This window comes from Mya arenaria, chromosome 6, assembly GCF_026914265.1.
Source record: "Mya arenaria isolate MELC-2E11 chromosome 6, ASM2691426v1".
Classification (NCBI taxonomy): domain Eukaryota; kingdom Metazoa; phylum Mollusca; class Bivalvia; order Myida; family Myidae; genus Mya; species Mya arenaria.
This window is the reverse complement of record NC_069127.1, coordinates 39,782,597-39,803,917: the sequence shown is the minus strand read 5'-3', so window position 1 is coordinate 39,803,917 and position 21,321 is coordinate 39,782,597. Positions and strand designations below refer to the sequence as shown.

Sequence of the window (21,321 nt, the reverse complement as noted above, 5' to 3'; positions counted from 1 at the left end):
CGCATTCGACACAATACCTTTTTTATTTATACTAGAAAGTATACACCAAATAACATTTAAAAGGCCCTGTCCGATGCAAGCAATACGCAAGTCTGCGATGACATTATGATAATAAAAATGATGTAGTAATTTGAACTCCGAAATGTAACTACAGTTTTGTTTACTTCGGAATGGTGTCGCATGGTAGTACTGCTAGTTCGGACAATATCAATGACATACCGCCTTATCTACATTTATAAAGTTATGTTTTATGTTACAAGTTAACTTGTGTCTTGCTTATCAGCTCATCTGCACATGATAGTACTAGAACTACAACTCCCTAATTTGACAGAAGCAGACAACAGATCCTAAAGCCAGCCAGAAATATACAAGAAGATAATTGATATCTGCAAATATTTTTTCATGGCAAAACATTGATCCTTTACATGCTTCTCCCTGGAAACATGTGCAACACACTTAAGGCAAAATCATTTGTCAATTTTCAACCATATGAGCAGCTAAGTTCTATTATAGTTGCTGTTGTGGAAGAATGAAGTCTCATGAGGATATCATAAGCATAATCCCAGTGAATACACACAGAAAGTTATTCCTGGCTAAAGACAGCTTTAAATGTTAATCAATACCTCTAACAGCAATAGGCGTATAAATGTCCTGCAAAGCCAGAAGGAGGAACTAATAACGACTTACGCAGAGAGAAGGAACCGTGTGTGATCACAATTACCTATCTGTAGCACTTCATGCTTACGTGATCTACAAAATTATTCGATTTTGTTCAAAAAAAATTTGTTCATAATTTACCTTTGATCATTGCTAACTATTTGAGGGTTCTCTGCTTAACCATAACTATACCAAAATCATGAAAACACTCATCTCAGTGGATTGTTTATTTGAACAATTAGCATATCAAAATTAATGGTGTACTCTTAGAACTTTTATGAAAGCAATAGGGAACACAAATATAATAACACGAATTATAATTATGATTTCTGTCAAATTCTGGATCTTCTCGGATCTGACGCCTTCAAATCTGATAACAAAATGCCTGACAAATTACGGAAACACAATATTTGTTTGTTTTTCATGCTGTGGAAGCTTTATTTCAGCAATAAATATAGGGGTTTATTTATATAACTGCATTATCTTTGGCAGTATCCGTCAAATGTGCGCTGGCTTTTGATAATAGTACGGCGTTCAGATCCGTATTTCAAACATACGCTCGTATGTCTTTTCCTGCTTTTTAACTTGATTTTATTTCAACTGCTTTTGAACGCTCTTAGATTTTTCTTTTAATTCTAGAAATCTACCCACTCTATTGCCATACCTCGCATGGTATTACTTCTAGGTCAAACTAGCCCAACGCCTTGATATTGCATGGTACTACTTCAAAGTCAAACTAGCCCAACGCCTTGATATTGCATGGTACTACTTCAAGGTCAAACTAGCACAACGCTTGATATTGCATGGTATTACTTCTAGGTAAAACTTGCCCAACGGCTTAATATTGCATGTTATTACTTCTAAGTAAAACTTGCCCAACGGCTTGATATTGCATGGTACTACTTCAAGGTCAAACTAGCCCAACGCCTTGATATTGCATGGTATTACTTCTAGGTAAAACTTGCCCAACGGCTTGATATTGCATGTTATTACTTCTATGTTAAACTTGCCCAACGGCTTGATATTGCATGGTACTTCTTCTAAGTAAACTTGCCCAACGGCTTGATATTGTATGGTATTACTTCTAGGTCAAACTAGCCAACGCCTTGATATTGCATGCTACTACTTCTAGGTCAAACAAGCACAACGCCTTCAAATTGCATGGTATTACAGCTAGGTCGAACTAGCACAACACCTTCAAATAGCAACGTATTACAGCTAAGTCGAACTAGCACAACGCCTTCAAATAACATGGTATTACAGCTGAGTCGAAATATCACAATGCCTTCAGATAGATATTACAGCTAGGTCGAAATAGCACAACGCCTTCAAATTGCATGGTATAACCGCTAGGTCGAACTAGCACAGCGCCTTCAAATTGTAGGGTATTACAGCTAGGTCCAACTAGCACAGCGCCTTGATATTGCATGTTTTTTACTTTTAGGTCGAATAAGTCGATAGCCCTGATATAACGTGGTATATATAGGTCGAACAAGTGAAGCATGGTATAGCCTCTAGGTCAAACTAGCACAGCGCCTGACGGACTGAAACAATTACTTTTGATAAATGTATTAATCTACCATATTTAGCTTATGTAACTCTTATTTGGCAGAATCAGACATCAGTAATATTACGTGGCTTTACTTCTATGTCGAAGTTGCACAGCGTCAGACAGACTGAAAAAATATGTTGGTTTAATTCATTTACCGTATTTAGCTGATGCAACTTCACTATAACTGGCAGAGCCAGACTTCAGCAGCAATAGCCAAAAATATTCAAGTATGCGGCTCATGATGTAAAAAGGCAGTAAAACTGTGACATGGGTACCATAAAAAACGCGAAAGCTATTATATATGTCTCATGGGAATATACCCTTCGAAAGAGATGGAGGGTTATGCCAATCTATATGAGACAACGTTACACGTCTACAAGACAAATGCTGATTACATAATATCAAAACCTCAACTTCCATTCCTTAAATGAACTGCCTTTCGGCAATTGCGTATATCAATCGATGAACGCAACATCTTCGGATATGTTCGGATCGCAATTCATCACATAACGATATACATGAAAATAGTGATCTTGTTATTGTTTGTATTGTGTCAGCAGGTCCCGTAAAATATAAATCAACCTTTTAGAAAGTGTTAATTTATTATATTTTAAATGTATTGTTGCCATAAGTGTTTCAATTTTACGTAAAGTAATTTCAAGTGGCTGATCTTTTCCGGCGTTATTGTCACGTCATTTGAAAAAAACGTTTCCGGTTACGGTTACATAACTTCATTTTCTTCAAACAAGTAAAAGTTACAATATCAATTACATTTTACTATTGTCAGGACCCCCTTATCTTTATATTGATTTCCGTTAGTTTCATATCTTAGACACCATTTTTGTCATAAAGCTGATAAACAATTACCTATGCATACGATATGTATATGAAAAGCTACAGAAACAAGCTCAGTAGCCAAAAGTTTAAACATGAACCCCGTTTAATGGCACAGGGTTAACACCAAACACATAAAACAACACAAAAAGCAAAACAAAATCACATACAAAAAACATGGAACAACAGCACACAACTCCACAAACAACACAGTGCATATGTACTATATAAAAAACTAGGTGTGTTTGTCAAGGATTGATAGGCTCCGCCATGGAACGGTAAGTGAAATGAAAATTTATCAAGTTTTTTTACCTTTTGAAAATGATAATTGGACACCAACTGAACCGTATTATTTCTGCAAGTGTTAAGTAAAGGCGTAAAGTCATGCAGAATATCCAGCTCCCAGTAGTTTTATGAACAAACATTGTGGATTTTTAGCTGGGAGAAAGATAGCCAACTTATCAATTGTTATGCGCAGAATGCGTTTCTGTCCAGCAATATTCAAATGAGTCTGACCTCACAATCATATTTATCCTGTTTATATAAGCTGATAATTCCTCTGTGTATGTAAAACCACTCAAATAAGTAGAACCTGAAGCACCAATGAAGCCACTACAATGTTTGGTTATGGCAACACTTTACTTCCAATACAATAACTATGAAATTAATAGCATATAGCCTCAAAACCAATTCTTTGAAACTTGTTTATAACTAAGGGGATTGTCTGTCTAGTAATATAATGCAGATTATACAGTTTTAACTCCTTTTAATGAACAGCAGACGAAAAAAGGTGAACCATTTGTTCGGATTTCATTATCCAGGAATGAAAAGCTTAGTCCAACGTTAATAATGATTGCTATTATTTTCATTATCAGCATTATGGATAATTGTTACATTCTCTTCCGAAACGAGGATATTTCTTGGATATAAATAATCGATTCAAATGTGTTTATTTTGAACTGTAAAATGTCACGTTGGTTCCAAATAACAAAGATAACGACACCAAATATTGCTTCATGTTCGCTGAATTCTTTTTATGTATAGAGCGATCTTTTAGCCAATCACCAGATACCAAATAGTAAACAACTTTAAAAATCAACAACATCGTTTTTGGGGTTTGCTTTGGCACAATCTTGATATTAAATGTACATAATATGTTTATGTAAAGAAACATTTTATCGCTTTACGGTATATTTATATATGATTTCAACTAAAACTTTGGATATGACTGATCCTTTGTTCTACAAATGTTTTCAATGGGCAGTCATTTATATCGTATTATCCAGTGATTTGATAGTACTCAATTGTATATAAATATGTTGCGAATGTATGATAACTCAAGGTCACCACGACTTCCGCACATTTGAATAAGCAATTTTAGTTATGTCTTTTTACAATGACCGTCGCTAAACACTTTAAGTCTTTTTTTAAATATTCTGCTTACTGGTCCCATTATTGAAGACCCCAAAATCTGGATCTTTCTAAAAACTTTCTTCGAGAAAACCATTGTGTTGTAAACGTTTCATACCATATGTTTATACCTACCACAGAAGCTGCAAATTATCTATAAGCCTTCCATAATGAGCTTCATTCAGAAAAACGTATTGTTTACATGTTGGAAACGGTTCTTGTGGTATAACAGTGTTAAAGCAGGATAATTGATATAATCATTATATTATTATGTTGGCTTGTTCATTATGCCTTTTAAAAGTTTGTTAAAAATGTCATTATTATCAATATTATTTTAATTATTATTATTATTATTAGTAGTAGTAGTAGTAATAGTAATAGTAGTAGTAGAAGTAGTAGTAGTAGTAGTAGTAGTAGTAGTAGTAGTAGTAGTAGTAGTAGTAGTAGTAGTAGTAGAAGTAGTAGTAAAGTAGTAGTAATAGTAGTAGTAGTAGTAGTAGTAGTCTTATTAGTATTATTATCATCATTGTTCTTATTATCATTATCTTTTTCATTATTGTTATTATTATTATTATTATTACTATTATTATTATTATTATTATTATTATTATTATTATTATTATTATTATTATTATTATAAAATTTAAAAATTCGCGTGCATCACCCAAAGTCACTTTTGATTTGTTTTGGTCCTAAATCTATAAATTATCTAAAAAAATCAAATGATATTTAGTAAGCAGATCAAAACAGAGTGTTTATTTGAAGTCCCATTATGTTTTAGCATTTTAAACGTATTTTTTGTACATATATCCAAATGACTTTTCTTCACCTTTTTGACCTTTTTAACCCTAAAATGATTAAAATGCAATTACAAAATTCAACAAAACTGAAAGTATAATCTAATCTACATTCTCAAGGAAGAAATACGTGGTTTTAGAAAAGAAACAAGAAAATCTGAAACCGTTGTCTGAAATCTTGTTGGATATACTGCATGTATCAAATATGTCCATTAAATTTCCATTGCAGTGAAGATTTTAAATTTAACAACGCTGACGGTTACAATGTTGTTAACGTTCACAATGTTCTGAACAATCGGCCAAATTTTGGACCAGCATCCAGTCGATTAGTTTCAAAATGAATTTAAATGTAAAATTTATTTACATATAGAAGGGATTAATAATGCCAATAGGCTTATCAAAATAGTCGTTTGCTGGCTGCTGTGTAATTAGCCATACTGACCCCGGGATGTGGTCATGGCAATTTATGGACACATCACTTTAGCCCTTATCAGAAGTAAAGATATTCCAGCACTTAAGCCTTATGGTTTAAACGGCTCATTACCCATTTTAAAGTGGTTGCATTTGGCAGCAATTTTAACTCCCAATACAATAGAGATTAACTGCAAAAAGTCTAGAAACCAATTATTGGCAATTTGTTTGTAATTGGTCATCTTGTTATTTCTGGAAATAGTATGGAGTTTATACTATTTAAAACAATATAATGATGACAAAAGGTAATGTAATTTTTCTAGTTTTGTATTTAAATTAAAGAAATGCAAAAAACAACATCAATTAACAATCATCGCAATTTTCCGTAGATGACGTATTACGAATAATGGTCTTATACTGTTTACTAATGATAACGACTCTTCTGAACTTATTGATCTTTATTTCTTTCATAAGGTTATATCGGTTTTATAAAGGAAGCTGTATATTTGTTGACTAAACCAAGGTTAAATTCGCTAGGATAAACTATATGTTGAAGGGGTGTTTTGTTTTTTTGCAGACTTATTTTCTTTTAAAAAAAGAGTTAACACCATTATTTTTTTTGTTTTATGAGTTAAGAGATATTTAAAAGAAAAAGAGTAAGGGGAAGGGGACCAAAGAAAAATAAAGATAAATTGGAAATAAGTAAACGGTCGACCTAATAACAAATACCCAAAGGGCTTATTGTTTCTTTTTTTATTCAGAGTATTTAATTAACAAGGCTTTAAATAATGCATGTTTTCATTATATTCAGTTACTTCATCGATTTAAACAGCCGTTGTTGGTTTTTTTGCTTCAATTCAGAAACATATTAGCGTTCAAAAAAACAAGTCTTTACAATTTTCATTTATTTTTAAGATATTAACTTGAAATGTAGTGACTTCAATATCCCATCCAATCCATGAAATCTGTAGTAGTCCAGTAATTTTATACCAGAACCTAAGCTTTGGAAGACCAAGTATTTTTATCAGTTATCTGAAGGGCTTAGACAGATTTAAATCTGAATTTCAGGCAATAAAAAAGAATCAATGAGGTGGGTTTACAGAACGCTGCTGCTCCCTTCATACGTTTAAGATTTTAGAAACAATAACCTATTTTTAAAACAATAGTGTATTGAGCTTGACTCCCAATATATTTCCACATCTCTGATTTGACAAATGAATTTGTGTTCAATGATTCATTTGCTATACGTCTGCGTCAAAGTATAAATAACCACTTTCGAACTTTGCATTTGGTTATACATACGCAACGACAAATTAAAATCCGTATTTTTTTAGAAACTATACACCAAACTATGTACTATGTCTATGTTTATGTCTGATGTACGCCAATTGCAAGTATGCGATGACATATGATAATAAAACTGATTTAGTAATTTGAAATCCGAAATGCTGCTACAGTATGCTGTTTACTTCGGTATGGTATAACATGGTATTTCCTCTAGTTCGGACTATATCAATGACAGACATCCTAATCTACATTAATATAGTTATGCTTTATGAAAGTTTATATTGATCTTACTTATCAAATTAAGTCAGTTTATCAGAACACTTAAACAACTACAACCCCCTAATTTGACAGAAGCAGACAACCGTTCCTAAAGCCAGCCAGAAATATTCAGAAAGATATCTGGAAATACTTTTTGACGCTAAACAATTGATCCATGACATGTTTCTTCCTGCAAACACGTTCAACACACTTAAGGCAAAATCATCTATCAAATTTCAACCAATTGAGCAGCTAAGTTATATTATAGTTGTGTATCGGAAGAACGAAGTCTCATGAAAATATCATGAGCTTATACAAGTGATAAACTGGGCTTATAAACTGTTATAAACACGGTTATTCCTTGTTATTAAAGACAGCATTTAATGTTGGCCAATACCTACTACAGCAATAGGCGTATAAATGTCCTGCAAAGCGAGGAGGAGGAAATATAATAACGACTAGCGTAGAGAAAAGGGACAGTGCGTAATCAAAATTACCTTTCTATAGCACTTCATGCTTAAGTAGTCCACAAATTTATACGCTTTTGTTCAAAATTATTTTTTTCATAAATTACCTTTGATCATTGCTAACTATTTGAGGGTTATCTGCCTAATCATAACTATACCAAAACATGAACAGTACTCGTTTCAGTGGACAGTTTATTTGAACTTTTAGCATATCAAAATTTATGATGTACTCTCAAAATTTGCATGAAAAGAAAACACAACTATAGTAACAGTAATTATACCCATATAAAAGAGAAATCAACTTATAGATTGCACAAGTCTTGCCGATCGTTTCAACGGAGTTGATGGTACATTTCGAAATAAATAATCAAATTATGCTTCCAATACAATTGTTCCAACATTTAAAAGGAAAAAACTCTGATATAAAACTTGATTTAATGAATCGCTTCTTTTCCTCCAAACATAATTTCAAGCGTTCACTGTTCAGTCTCTTTAAGCCGAAGCCTTTCAGCAATGTTATCTTATGAAAATAACAACCAAAGTAACTAAACTATTATCTTTATCAATAAACCAAATAAACATTAAAAAAATGTGTAGGACTTCACAGTGTAAGTATTTTTTATTTGGCCATCATGATGTCGAATTATTGGTTAGTACTTGGTGAATCTTGGCCGTTAGTACCGCAAGGCTAGAGGACATTGACAGTGTTTCACATTGCTACCATTGGGACCAAACCGAGACAGCTATAACCATACTTTGTACAAGCGTATTAAGCTATGATTTCTAAAGAATCTGCTTGTGTGTAACATTTACCTTAGTCACCACAACTTACGAACAACTGAAATCAATTGGAATGTCTGTTCTAACAATGACTTTTCAAAAAGCACATACAGAATAGTTTTTTTACCTTTTGAAAATGATAATTGGACACCAACCGAACCGTATTATTTCTGCAAGTGTTAAGTAAAGGCGTAAAGTCATGCAGATTATGCAGCTCCCAGTAGTTTTATAACAAACACATTTGTGGATTTCTAGCGGGGAGAAAGATAGCCAACTAATCAATTGGTATGCGCAGAATGCGTTTATGTCCAGCAATATTCAAATGAGTCTGATCTCACCATATATTCATCCTGTTTATATAAGCTGGCAATTCCTCTGTTTATGCAAAACCACTCAAATAAGTAGAACAGCACTGAAATAGAAATTTCCGAACAAGTTGTTCCTGAAGCACCATTGAAGCCACTACAATGTGTGGTTATGGCAACACTTTACTTTCAATACAATAGCTATGAAATTAATAGCATATAGCCTCAAAACCAATTCTTTGAAACTTGTTTATAAATAAGGGGATTGTCTGTCTAGTAATATAATGCAGATTATACAATTTTAACTCCTTTTAATGAACAGCAGACGAAAAAAGGTGAACCATTTGTTCGGATTTCATTATCCAGGAATGAAAAGCTTAAGCCAACGTTAATAATAAATGTTATTATTTTCATTATCAGCATTATGGATAATTGTTACATTCTCTTCCAAAACGAGGATATTTCTTGGATATAAATAATCGATTCAAATGTGTCTATTTTCAACAGGAACATGTCACGTTGGTTCCAAATAACAAAGATAACGACACCAAATATTGCTTTATGTTCGCTGAATTCTTTTTCTGTATAGAGCTATCTTTTAGCCAATCATCAGATACCAAACATTAAACAACTTTAAAAAGAAAAACACATGGTATTTGGCGTTGGCTTTGGCACAATCTTGATATTTAATGTACATTTTATGTTATGTAAACAAACATTTTATCGCTTCACGGTGTAGTTATATATGATTTGGTTCAACAGAAACTTCAACAGGATATTTCTGATCATTGGTTCTACAAATGGTTTCAATGGGCAGTCATTTTAATCGAGAATGCTACTTTTATAATGTGTACCAATGTATTATCCAGTGATTTGACTGCACTCAGTTGTATATAAAATGTTGCAATTGTAGGATAATTCAAGGTCACCACGACTTCCGCACATTTGAATAAGCAATTTTAATTATGTTTTTTTACAATGATTATCGCCAACCACTGTAAGTTTTTTTTAAAATATTATTTTTACTGGACCCTTATTGAACGCCCTATTTCTGTCACAATCTGGATCTTTCTTAAACTTAATCCTTGCGATCTTATAACAAAATTCGGAGACGAAGTTGTTTTTCATTTGGAGGAGGATTCGCATCAGGAATATGTCGTCGTTTAAATCACCTTTCTCTGCTTCCGACACCATGCGTTGGCTTTTAATTATATTTCATTGTTTTAGTCTGGCAGATCTGTAGATCTGACGTCTTTATCTTTTTTCTGCGTGTTGCATTTGTTATCGATATGTCTTTTATGCTCATATATTGTAACAACGATTTGAGAAATGCACATAATGTTTATAATCAATCTATGTAAAAACAATTTTGTGGTAAACGGTTCTAACCATATGTTTATATACCTACCACACAAGCTGCATATTATTCATAATCCTTAAACTATTAACTTCATTCTGGCAAATGATTTTGTTTTCATGTCGGAAACAGTTCTCTTGGTATTACAGATTTAAAGCAGGATAAATGATATAATCATTGTATCATTATGTTGGCTTTGATCATTATGCTTTTTAAAAGTTTGTTAAAACTATCATTATTACCATTTTATAGTTATTATTATTATTATTATTATTATTATTATTATTATTATTATTATTATTATTACTTATTTTTCTATGTATATCAAAAGTCATTTCTTTACCTTTGTGACCTTTTTAACCCTAGAATAATAAAAAAATGCAAATACAAAATGCAACAAAACCGAAAGTATAATCTAATCTACATTCTGAAGGAAGAAATACGTGACACAATGGGCCAATTGATCAGAACTTTGTTAAACATAACAACGTTGTTAAAGTCATCGTTATTATCTAAATTGGGTAAATATTGTATTATGTGCTCATGGATTTAGAAAAAAAAAGCAACTATTTGATGTTAAACAATTGATCCTTTACATGCTTCTCCCTGGAAACATGTGCAACACACTTAAGGGAAAATCATTTGTCAATTTTCAACCACAGAAGCAGCAAAGTTCTATTATACTGGCTGTTGTGGAAGAACGAAGTCTCATGAGGATATCATGAGCAAACATTAGTGAATACACTCAGAAAGTTATTCCTAGTTATTAAAGACAGCGTTGAATATTGATCAATACATATAACAGCAATAGGCGTATAAATGTCCTGCAAAGCCAGAAGGAGGAACTAATAACGACTTACGCAGAGAGAAGGGACCATGTGTGATCACAATTACCTATATGTAGCACTTCATGCTTAGGCGGTCTGCAAAGTTATATGACTCTGTTAAAAACTCTTTTTCAAAACTTACCTTTGATCATTGCTAACTATTTGAGGGTTATCTGCTAAATTATAACTTTACCAAAAATATGAACAATTCTCGTCTCAGTGGACAGTTTATTTGAACTATTAGCAAGTTCAAAATTAATTCTTAGAACTTGCATGAAAGAAAAACACAAATATAGCAACACGAACTTTACCCATATAAAAGAGAAATCAACTTTTAAATTGCACTAGTCTTGCCGATTGTTTCAACGGAGCAGATGGTAAATTTCAAAGAAGACGAATTTAATCAAATTATACTTCCAATACAATTGCTCCAAAGTTTGAAAGGAAAAAATAAACACAATATACAATACCACAAGGCTAAAGTTATTAACAGTGTTTGACATTACTACCATTTGTGTCAATGAGCAACCTCGACCAAATCGAGACAGCTATTACCATACTGTGTACGCACGTATTAAGCTATGATTTCAAAAGGATCCACTCTTGTATAACATATATGTGCAGAGATATAAAGTCACCACATTCTTCAACTTTCACAACTTCGGAATTTCAGAAGTAGTGATGTTGACTTGTACCCTTTTAGAAGAGTTTCTATGTATTTCTGTCAAATTCTGGATCTTCTTAAATCTGACGCCTTTTAAGTTGATAACAGAATGCCTGACGAATTACGAAAACAATATGTGTTTGTTTTTCATTCTGTGGAAGCTTTACTTCAGCAATATATGTCGAGGTTTATTTATATAACTGCATTATCTTTCGCAGTATCCGTCAAACGTGCGTTGGCTTTTGATTATGGTACGGCGTTCAGTATGACATACCCGTATTTCAAACATCTTTTTATTTTCATTTGTTTTCATTGTTTTTCAACGCCCTTAAGATTTTTCTTCTGATTCTAAAAATATACCCACTCTCAAAAGTGTAAAACAATTTACACGGTGTTTACTTAGATTTATCCGGCCTGCATCATATACCTCTTAATTGTTATGCTGGTATGTTCATACTTTTGTAAGATATTTCTCAGAGTGTTTAGTCTAAATATTCTAAGACAAATCTACAGACAACTTATCGTAACCAAACCATGATTATTATGTTGTTTAAAAGTCAATCAACGGTATACTAAAACGTAATCCATTATTATAATCCAAGAAAGCTATTAGACTATAGAACGGAAAAAAATATGAAAAGTTATAAAACTGTTAAACGAACCAACTTTAAACCACACTAATGTCAATAATAAAGATCTGAATAACTTAAAACATTCATTGCATATACAGACTTACCGGATATTTTAGATGTTATTCCTCATGGCACTTACTGACTGAGGCACACATATAAATGTTCTCATCTTATGCAGCTCGTATTCGTTTTCAAGCAGTATCAGAACCAAACAGTTAATAAAACTTTGCTAGTTCCTGAAATAGCGGCAATTACTGGAATAGTCTAAATTGTAAGCGGTACAAACGATTAGACCTATCATTTCTTTTCCGATTTAGCATACAGGCCGTCTTCCAATATTCCATTCTGAGCAATATTTAGTAATAGAAGGCCCTTTGTAAATGCTGCCCCAATGTGAACTTCTATAAGGAAGTGCCAGCAATCAATGATGGCTATTGTTAGTAGCTAGACGATTATGATTACTACCAAACATCCGGGGTTTTTTTCATTTGTTTAGTTCAATTAAGATTGGAAAAAAAGGAACCAGCAAGAATGTTACAAGGATCAATGGGAATAAAAAGGAAGACAATTTTGTACTGTCTGAAAACCATTTCTAGCGGTGACTAACAACAAACTATTTGGAAAAGTGCTTTTCTGTCCGGCAAAAGTTAAAAGAGTTTGTTCTGTTTCTACAAGCTAACAACTCCTCAAATGTATGCATGTAGTACAAAGAAGTACAAAAACACTGTATGAGCGTGGGGAACATTTGGACAAACGCTCCACTAAAGCGAATTGGATCATTTGAATGGCCGATTTAACCATTTTGAAACTATTCTACACCAACAAGTTAATACCCATAAAATTAATCTCAAAAAGCCATCAAACAAATTATTGAATGCAATGAAAAATGTCGATAATTCTACGGCTTGTTTTTCCATTGCGTTTAAACCATATTTCAAGCCTGTTTCATGAATGAAATACAAAAAGGCTTAACCAATTTATAAGATTTGTAATCAAATTCTGAAGCCAGCGTAAATTACCAACCATTATTTCCATTACCGCAATTATTTTTTATTTCATCTTTTGTCGTTCCGTACAATTGTCTCGTTTACATTAACGTTGATGTGATTTAAATCTCTCTTCAAGCATATAAGGCATAAGCCCTGCGAAAGAAGCGAGCAAGCGTTAATGCGTTATTTGATTAATTTAAATATATTTGTGTTTGGTACCACATGCAAATCAGTATCGTTAAGTTTAAAGTTAAACCTCATACAAAATTCCCATGACGAATGCTTATTTATAATATAGGGGAAAACACTAAATAGTATTAACATACAAACATGCATTCATACCAAAATGTTTCCATGCGTATACATGTTTATACCAAAATGTTAACACTCATACACGTGTATATACCAATATGCTAACATGCATACACATGTGTTAACATTCAAACGCTTTTACATATACATATGTTAACATGTAATAATCACGATCCAATAGGTAGTATCTTAAATTGGGAAGTAAACCACACACAACAGACATATCATATGATATGGGTTAATCATTATCTAAGGGAAACACTTACTGATTGAACATGCAAACACGTGGACAAACAATAATGCTAACTTTCAAACATATGTATACAAAACAATTTCGTAATTCCATCACGTGTTCATACAATAATGTTAACATTCATTCTTGTATACAAATACAATCATTTTCTACTGAAGCTGAGGAATAAGGGTTCGTAAATATTTATTTTCATAGTATTGGAAGTAAGATCAGACACCGGCCAACCACATATCTGTGATGCATACGCTATCGGAACAATAACTGCAAATGAAAAAAATGAAACGCTGTCCTGATTGTTACAACGCCTTGATGTTGTATGGTATTACTTCTATCTCGATCCATCACACCGCCTTGATACTGCGTGTTTAAATTCTAGATCGATCTAGCACACCGCCTTGATATTGTATGGTACTACTTCTAAATCGATCTAGCCCAACGCCTTGATATTGTATGGTACTATTTCTACGTCGAACAAGCCCAACGCCTTGATATTGTATGGTACTACTTCTACGTCGAACAAGCCCAACGCCTTGATATTGTATGGTACTACTTCTACGTCGAACAAGCACAACGCCTTGATATTGCATGGTACTAGTTCTAGGTGGAACTAGCCCAACGCATGGATATTGCATGGTACTAATTCTAGGTGGAACTAGCACAACGCCTTGATATTGCATAATACTAGTTCTAGGTTAAAATAGCACAACGACTTGATATTGCATAATACTTCTAGGTCAAACTAGCACAATGTCTTCAAATTGCATGGTATTACAGCTAGGTCAAACTAGCACATCGCATTCAAATTGCATGGCATTACAGCTAGGTTAAACTAGCACATCGCATTCAAATTGCATGGTATTACAGCTAGGTCAAACTAGCACATCGCATTCAAATTGCATGATATTACAGCTAGGTCGAACTAGCACAAGGCCTTCAAATTTCATGGTGTAACAGCTAGGTCGAACCAGTACAACGCCTTCAAATAACATGGTATTACAGCTAGGTCGAACTAGTACAACGCCTTCAAATAGGTTTTACAGCTAGGTTGACTAGCACAACGCCTTCAAATTGCATGTTATTACAGCTAGGTCGGAATAGCACAACACCGTCAAATTGCATGGTATAACAGCTAGGTCAAACTAGCACTGCAACTTCAAATTGTATGGTTTTACAGTTAGGTCGAACTATCAAAGCGCCTTGATATTGCATGTTATTACTTTTAGGTCGAATTAACCGATAGCCTGGATATAACGTAGTGTATAAAGGTCGAACAAGTGAAGCATGGTATAGCCTCTAGGTCGAACTAGCATAACGCTTGACGGACTGAAACAATTACGTTTCATTAATGTTATCATTTACCATATGAAGCTTAAACAACTCTTACTTGGCAGAATCAGACATCTGTGATCTTACGTGGTTTTACTTCTAGGTCGATGTAGCACAGCGTCAGACAGACTGAAAAATTGTTGGTTTATTCATTTACCGTATTTAGCTTATGCATCTACGCTATAATCAGCAGAGCCAGACTTTAGCTTCAATAGCAAGAAATATTCAAGTATGCAGCTCAAGATGTATAAAAGCAGTAAAACTGTGACATGGGTACCATAAAAAACGCTAAAGCTATTATATATGTCTTATGGGAATAGACCCTTCGAAAGAGATGGAGGGTTATGCCAATCTATGCCAATCTATATCCGACAACGTTACACGTCTACAAGACAAATGTTGATTATGACATATTCAAGAAATAGGAGTATGTAGGGCCTTGCAAAACAAAAAAAATCATACTGTATTGCTTAAATGAAAACGAAATTAATGTTGCAAGTGTAGAAATGTAAATACTCTCATTTACATAAAAGGTCAATGTTGTTGTTTTTTGCAACCGTTTTCTTTTCACAAACTATTTTTTTAGTATTGTTAGTAGGTGTAGTAGTAGTAGTAGTAGTAGTAGTAGTAGTAGTAGTAGTAGTAGTAGTAGTAGTAGTAGTAGTAGTAGTAGTAGTAGTAGTAGTAGTAGTAGTAGTAGCAGCAGCAGTAGTAGCATCAGCAGCAGCGATAGAAGCAGCAGTAACAGCAGCAACAGCAGCAGCAGGATTAGTAGTAGTAGTTAAAAACATTATGAATTAAGTGTTATGTATTATTCAAAGTGGTAGAAGTAGTACTAGAAGTAGTAGTAGTAGTAGTAGTAGTAGTAGTAGTAGTAGTAGTAGTAGTAGTAGTAGTAGTAGTAGTAGTACTACTACTAGTAGTAGTAGTAGTAGTAGTAGTAGTAGTAGTAGTAGTAGTAGTAGTAGTAGTAGTAGTAGTAGTAGTAGTAGTAGTAGTAAATCAACGCTTTACCAGCCTATATAAATATATATATCGACTAAACCAGCATCCAGGAATCAAAATAAGAGAACATGAGGAAATTATAAACCAAATCACAATTAAACCGTTTTAATGTTAATTATGAACATGTGAATACCTTTGCATGACATAATTACTATTTAAAAGGAATTCCAAGAAGCTATGGAAGTGTTCATTAGATAAAAGACAATTGTAAGACATGCCAAAATTGAACCGTATTTGTTATATTTATCAGCATATGCAGAAACTGAAAAGGACATCGCATGAAACGACTTAATTTAGACAAAGATTACCTGATATCTAAGATACTCGTATAATTCCACAGGGTTCTTACTCACTTCGACATACAGACATAAGTTCTTACTTTAACCAGTTCTTACTTTTTTAAGCAGTATTGTGAATGTTTAGTTGTTAATGCTTCTGGATATCGAGAGAATAAGGCAATTTATTGAACAACATATGCTTGGCAAAAATGTTTTAACCTATTTCTAAAATCGAATTCTGAATAAAGGCAGTAAAAAGGTATTTCGTTAATGTTGTGCAAATGAACACTTGTAAGTTTGTGTCAATTTTCAAATGTGGCTGTTGTCAAGATGAAGATTTATACCAAACATTCTTGTTATTGATTTGTCCAATTCGATTAACTTTGAAAAATGCACCAACATGCATGACAAAGGAATTAATACTCGCGGACAAATTGTCCAAAAAAACAATGTGAACATTTGTACTTTCTGCATGGCGAAACATGTACATGAAATGAGCTTTCATCAATTAATTATATATTGATGTATACGAGTTTGTCATTCTCAATTCTATAACAGAACACAATCTTCAACAAAATATGATTCAAATGTTATTGCACTAGATTAGCTTTAGGCTTGAGCCTTAAAGCTGCACTCTCACAGATTTACTGTTTTGACAAATTAAAACAAATATATTTTTTTTTTGGAATGAGCTAATTTCTGGATAAATATCTACAAACCAGTGTTATTAGCCTGCTGACAAAAAATCAGATCGCATATTTTCATATTTCCGTTAAAAAATAATGTTTTATGGCTAACAACGTTACTTACGGTTGCAGAAAAATGCATAAAACATATTTTTTTCAACTTAAATATGAAAATCTGCGATCTGATTTTTGTCAGCAGTCTTATATCATTGGTCTTCATGCATTCTCGCATAATTTGGCTCGCAGTTCTTCGCATAAATATATCGTTCCAAGACAAAAAATAAAATGTTGTCAAAACATTAAATCTGTGAGAGTGCAGCTTTTATAAGTTTTACGTAAAAAAGGCATAAACACATGGTAAGTTAGATTATCTTAATTAATTAATCAAGAACATTATGCAAGTAAGAAAATATGAAAGACTTGAGTGTTTTGTCATAAATAATGTATACGTTTCATGGCAGTATGTTTAATGGTACAAAAGTTCAGCAAACAAGTTTTGCACTACGCAGAATACAACTGCGACGATGATGACGTCATGCTCTAACATTACTTCATTTTCTTTAAAAAACTTAAAGTTAAAAAGGAACAAAACTTTCGTATTTTAAGGACTCCCTCATCTTTATATTGATTTCCGTCAGTCTCATATCTTAGACACCATTTTTGTTTATAATGTGACAAATAATTACCTTAGCATTCCAGTGTTTTACTATTTGGAAATGAAATTTGGATACCAACCGGACAACATTATTTCTGCAAGTGTGGCGTAAAGGCGTAATCAATTTATAGTCATGCAGAATATGCAGCTGCAAGTAGTTATATGAACAAACACATTTGTGGATTTCTAGCGGGGAGAAAGATAGCCAACTAATCAATTGGTATGCGCAGAATGCGTTTATGTCCAGCAATATTCAAATGAGTCTGATCTCACCATATATTCATCCTGTTTATATAAGCTGGCAATTCCTCTGTTTATGCAAAACCACTCAAATAAGTAGAACAGCACTGAAAATAGAAATTTCCTAACAAGTTATTCCTGAAGCACCAATGAAGACACTTCAATGTGTGGCTTCGGCAACCCTTTACTTCCAATACAATACCTATGAAATTAATTGCAAAAAGCCTCAAAACCAATTATTCAAAACTTGTTTATAACTAAGGGGATTGTCTGTCTAGAAATATAATGCAGATTATACTATTTTAAGTCCTTTTAATGAACAGAAGACGAAAAAAGCTGAACAATTTGTTCGGATTGCATTATCAAGGAATGAAAAGCTAACGCCAACGTTTATAATGAATGCTCTAATTTTTATTATCAGCATTACGGATAATTGTTACATTCTCTTCCGAAACGAGGATATTTCTTGAATAATAATAATCGATTCAAATGTGTCTATTTTCAACAGGAACATGTCACGTTGGTTCCAAATAACAAAGATAACGACACCAAATATTGCTTCATGTTCGCTAAATTCTTTTTCTGTATAGAGCGATCTTTTAGCCAATCATCAGATACCAAACATTAAACAACTTTAAAAAAGAAAGAACACATCGTATTTGGAGTTGGCTTTGGCACAATCTTGATATTTAATGTACAAAATGGTTAAATGTCGCTTCATGGTGTACTTATATATGATTTGGTTCAACAGAAATTTAAGGATATGTCTGATCCTTGGTTCTACAAATGGTTTCAAGGGGCAGTCATTTACATCTAGACTGTTACTTTTATACTGTGTACAAACGTATTATTCAGTGATTTGATAGCACTCAATTGTGTATAAATCTGTTGCGAGTGTAGGATAACATAAGGCCGCCACGACTTCCACACATTTGAATAAGCAGTTTTAATTATGTCTTCTTACAATGACTATCGCCAACCAGGTTATTTGTTTTAAAAATATTCTGATTACTGGTCACTTATTGAACGCTTTGGATCTTTCTCAAACTAAATCCTTGCGATATTAAATTAAAAGTCGGAAATGAAGTTGTTTTTCATTTGATGGAGGATTCCCATCAGGAATCTGTCACCGTTTACATCACCTTCCGCTGTATCCGTCACCATGCCTAGTCTGGCAGGTCTGTAGATCTGACGTCTTATATTTTTTCTGCGTGTTGCTTTTGTTGTCGATATGTCTTTTATGCACATATATTGAAACAACGATTCGTGAAATGCACATAATGTTTATAAACAATCCACGAGAAAACCATTGTGTTGTAAACGTTTCATACCATATGTTTATACCTACCACAGCAGCTGCAAATTATGCATAAGCCTTTCTCAGTGAACTTCATTCTGAAATTGTTTTCATGTAGAAAACGGTTCTATTCTATATGTGGAATTTAAGTGTTAAAGCAGGATAAATGATATAATCATTATGTTATTATGTTGGCTTTGTTTATTGCGCCTTTAAACACGTCACAATTCCTTTTCATATTATTATAAGAAAATATACACCAAATAACATTTAAAATGCTCTGTCTGATGCACGCAATATGCAAGTATGCTATGTCATTATGATAATAAAACTGGTGTAGTAATTTACTTCGGCATGGTCATGGTATTGCATGGTATTGCTTCTAGGTCGGACTATATCAATGGCATACCGCCTCATCTACATTAATATATTTATGACAGTTTACATTTATCTTGCTTATTAAATAAAGTATGTTCATCAGCACATTTAAAAAACTACAATTCGTTAATCTGACAATAGCAGACAACAGCACCTAAAGCCAGCCATAAATTTACCAACAGATAAATGATATCTGCAAATACCTTTTGGTGTTAAACAAGTGATCCCTGACATGCTTCAAACATGTGCAACAAACAAAAGGCAAACTCATTTGTCAATTTTCAACTATATGCGCAGCTAAATTCTATTATAGCTATTGTTTTGGAAGACTGAAGTCTCATGAAGATATCATGAGCATAAACCAGTGAATACACACAGGAAGGTATTCCTTGTTACTAAAGACAGCGTTAAATGTTGATCAATACCTATAACAGCATTAGGCGTATAAATGTCCTGCAAAGCCAGAAGGAGGATCTATAATAACGACTAACACAGAGAGAAGGAACTGTGTGTGGTCACAAGTACCTATCTGTAGCACTTAATGCCTTGGTGGTCTACAAATTTATTCGATTTTATTCAGAACTTTTCTTCATAATTTACCTTTGATCATTGAGGTTGAGGGTTATCTGCTAAACCATAACTATACCAAAAACATGAAAAATACTCTTCTTATTGGACAGTTTATTTGAACTGTTAGCATATCAAAATTAATGATGTACTCTTAGAACTTTTATGAAAGCAATAGGGAACAAAATACAATAACTGGAATTATACCTATATAAAAGAGAAATCAACTTATAAATTGCACTAGTTTTGCCGATTGTTTCAATGGAGCTAATGGTACATTTCGAGGGAGAAGAATTTTATCAAATTATATTTCCAATACAATTGCTCCAAAACTTGAAAGGAAAACACAATTAACTATGACATAAAACTTGATAACATGAAGCTCCTGTTTTCGTCGAAAAAACCTAATTTCAAGCGGACACTGTTCAGTCTCTTTAAGTCGAAGCCTTTAAACAATGTTATGAAAAATCAACCAAAGAAACTATACTATACTTTATTTCAATATACCAAATGGTTGAACATTAAAGAAAAATGTGTAGGACTTCACAGTGTAGTTATTGTTTTATTTGGCCATGGCGAATTATTCGATATTACTGGTTGATTCTTGGAAATAAAAACCGCAAGGATAAAGCCCATTAACAGTGTTGCACATTGCTACCATTGGGACCAAACCGAGACAGCTATAACCATAATGTGTACGAGCGTACGAGCGTATTAAGCTAAAAACGGTTGGAAAATATTTTTAACAGTGACTTTTCAAAAAGCACATACAGAATTTCTCGAAGTAGTGATGCTGACTTGTACCCTTTTAAAAGAGCTTCTTTGTATTTCTATCAAATTCTTGATTTTCTTAAATCTGACGCCTTCAAATCTGATAACAGAATGCCTGACGATTAACAGAAACAATATTTCTTTGTTTTTCATTCTGCGGAAGCTTTACTTCAGCAATATATGTCGGGGTTTATTTATATAACTGCATTATCTTTTGCAGTATCCGTCAAACGTGCGTTGGCTTTTAATTATGGTACGGCGTTCAGTATGACAGATCCGTATTTCAAACATATATATTTTTCTACTTTTCATCTTGATTTTGTTTT

The 21,321-nt window shown here is 33.1% G+C and overlaps 1 protein-coding gene across 4 annotated transcripts in view; it reads right to left on the bottom strand.

Annotated features, from left to right (window-relative positions):
• The window catches only part of LOC128239038 (cubilin-like), a 159,729-nt gene that overhangs the window by 94,008 nt on the left and 44,400 nt on the right, over positions 1-21,321 (bottom strand). For 2 of the 4 annotated variants that reach the window (XM_052955466.1, XM_052955465.1), the window contains exon 2: positions 15,177-15,247. The exons of 1 other annotated variant lie outside the window; for it this stretch is intronic. The gene's annotated coding sequence lies outside the window, so the exon portion shown is untranslated. Of the gene's footprint in view, positions 1-12,342; positions 12,480-15,176; positions 15,248-21,321 lie in introns of those variants that run through there. One more of the 4 variants, XM_052955468.1, reaches the window with a different exon arrangement.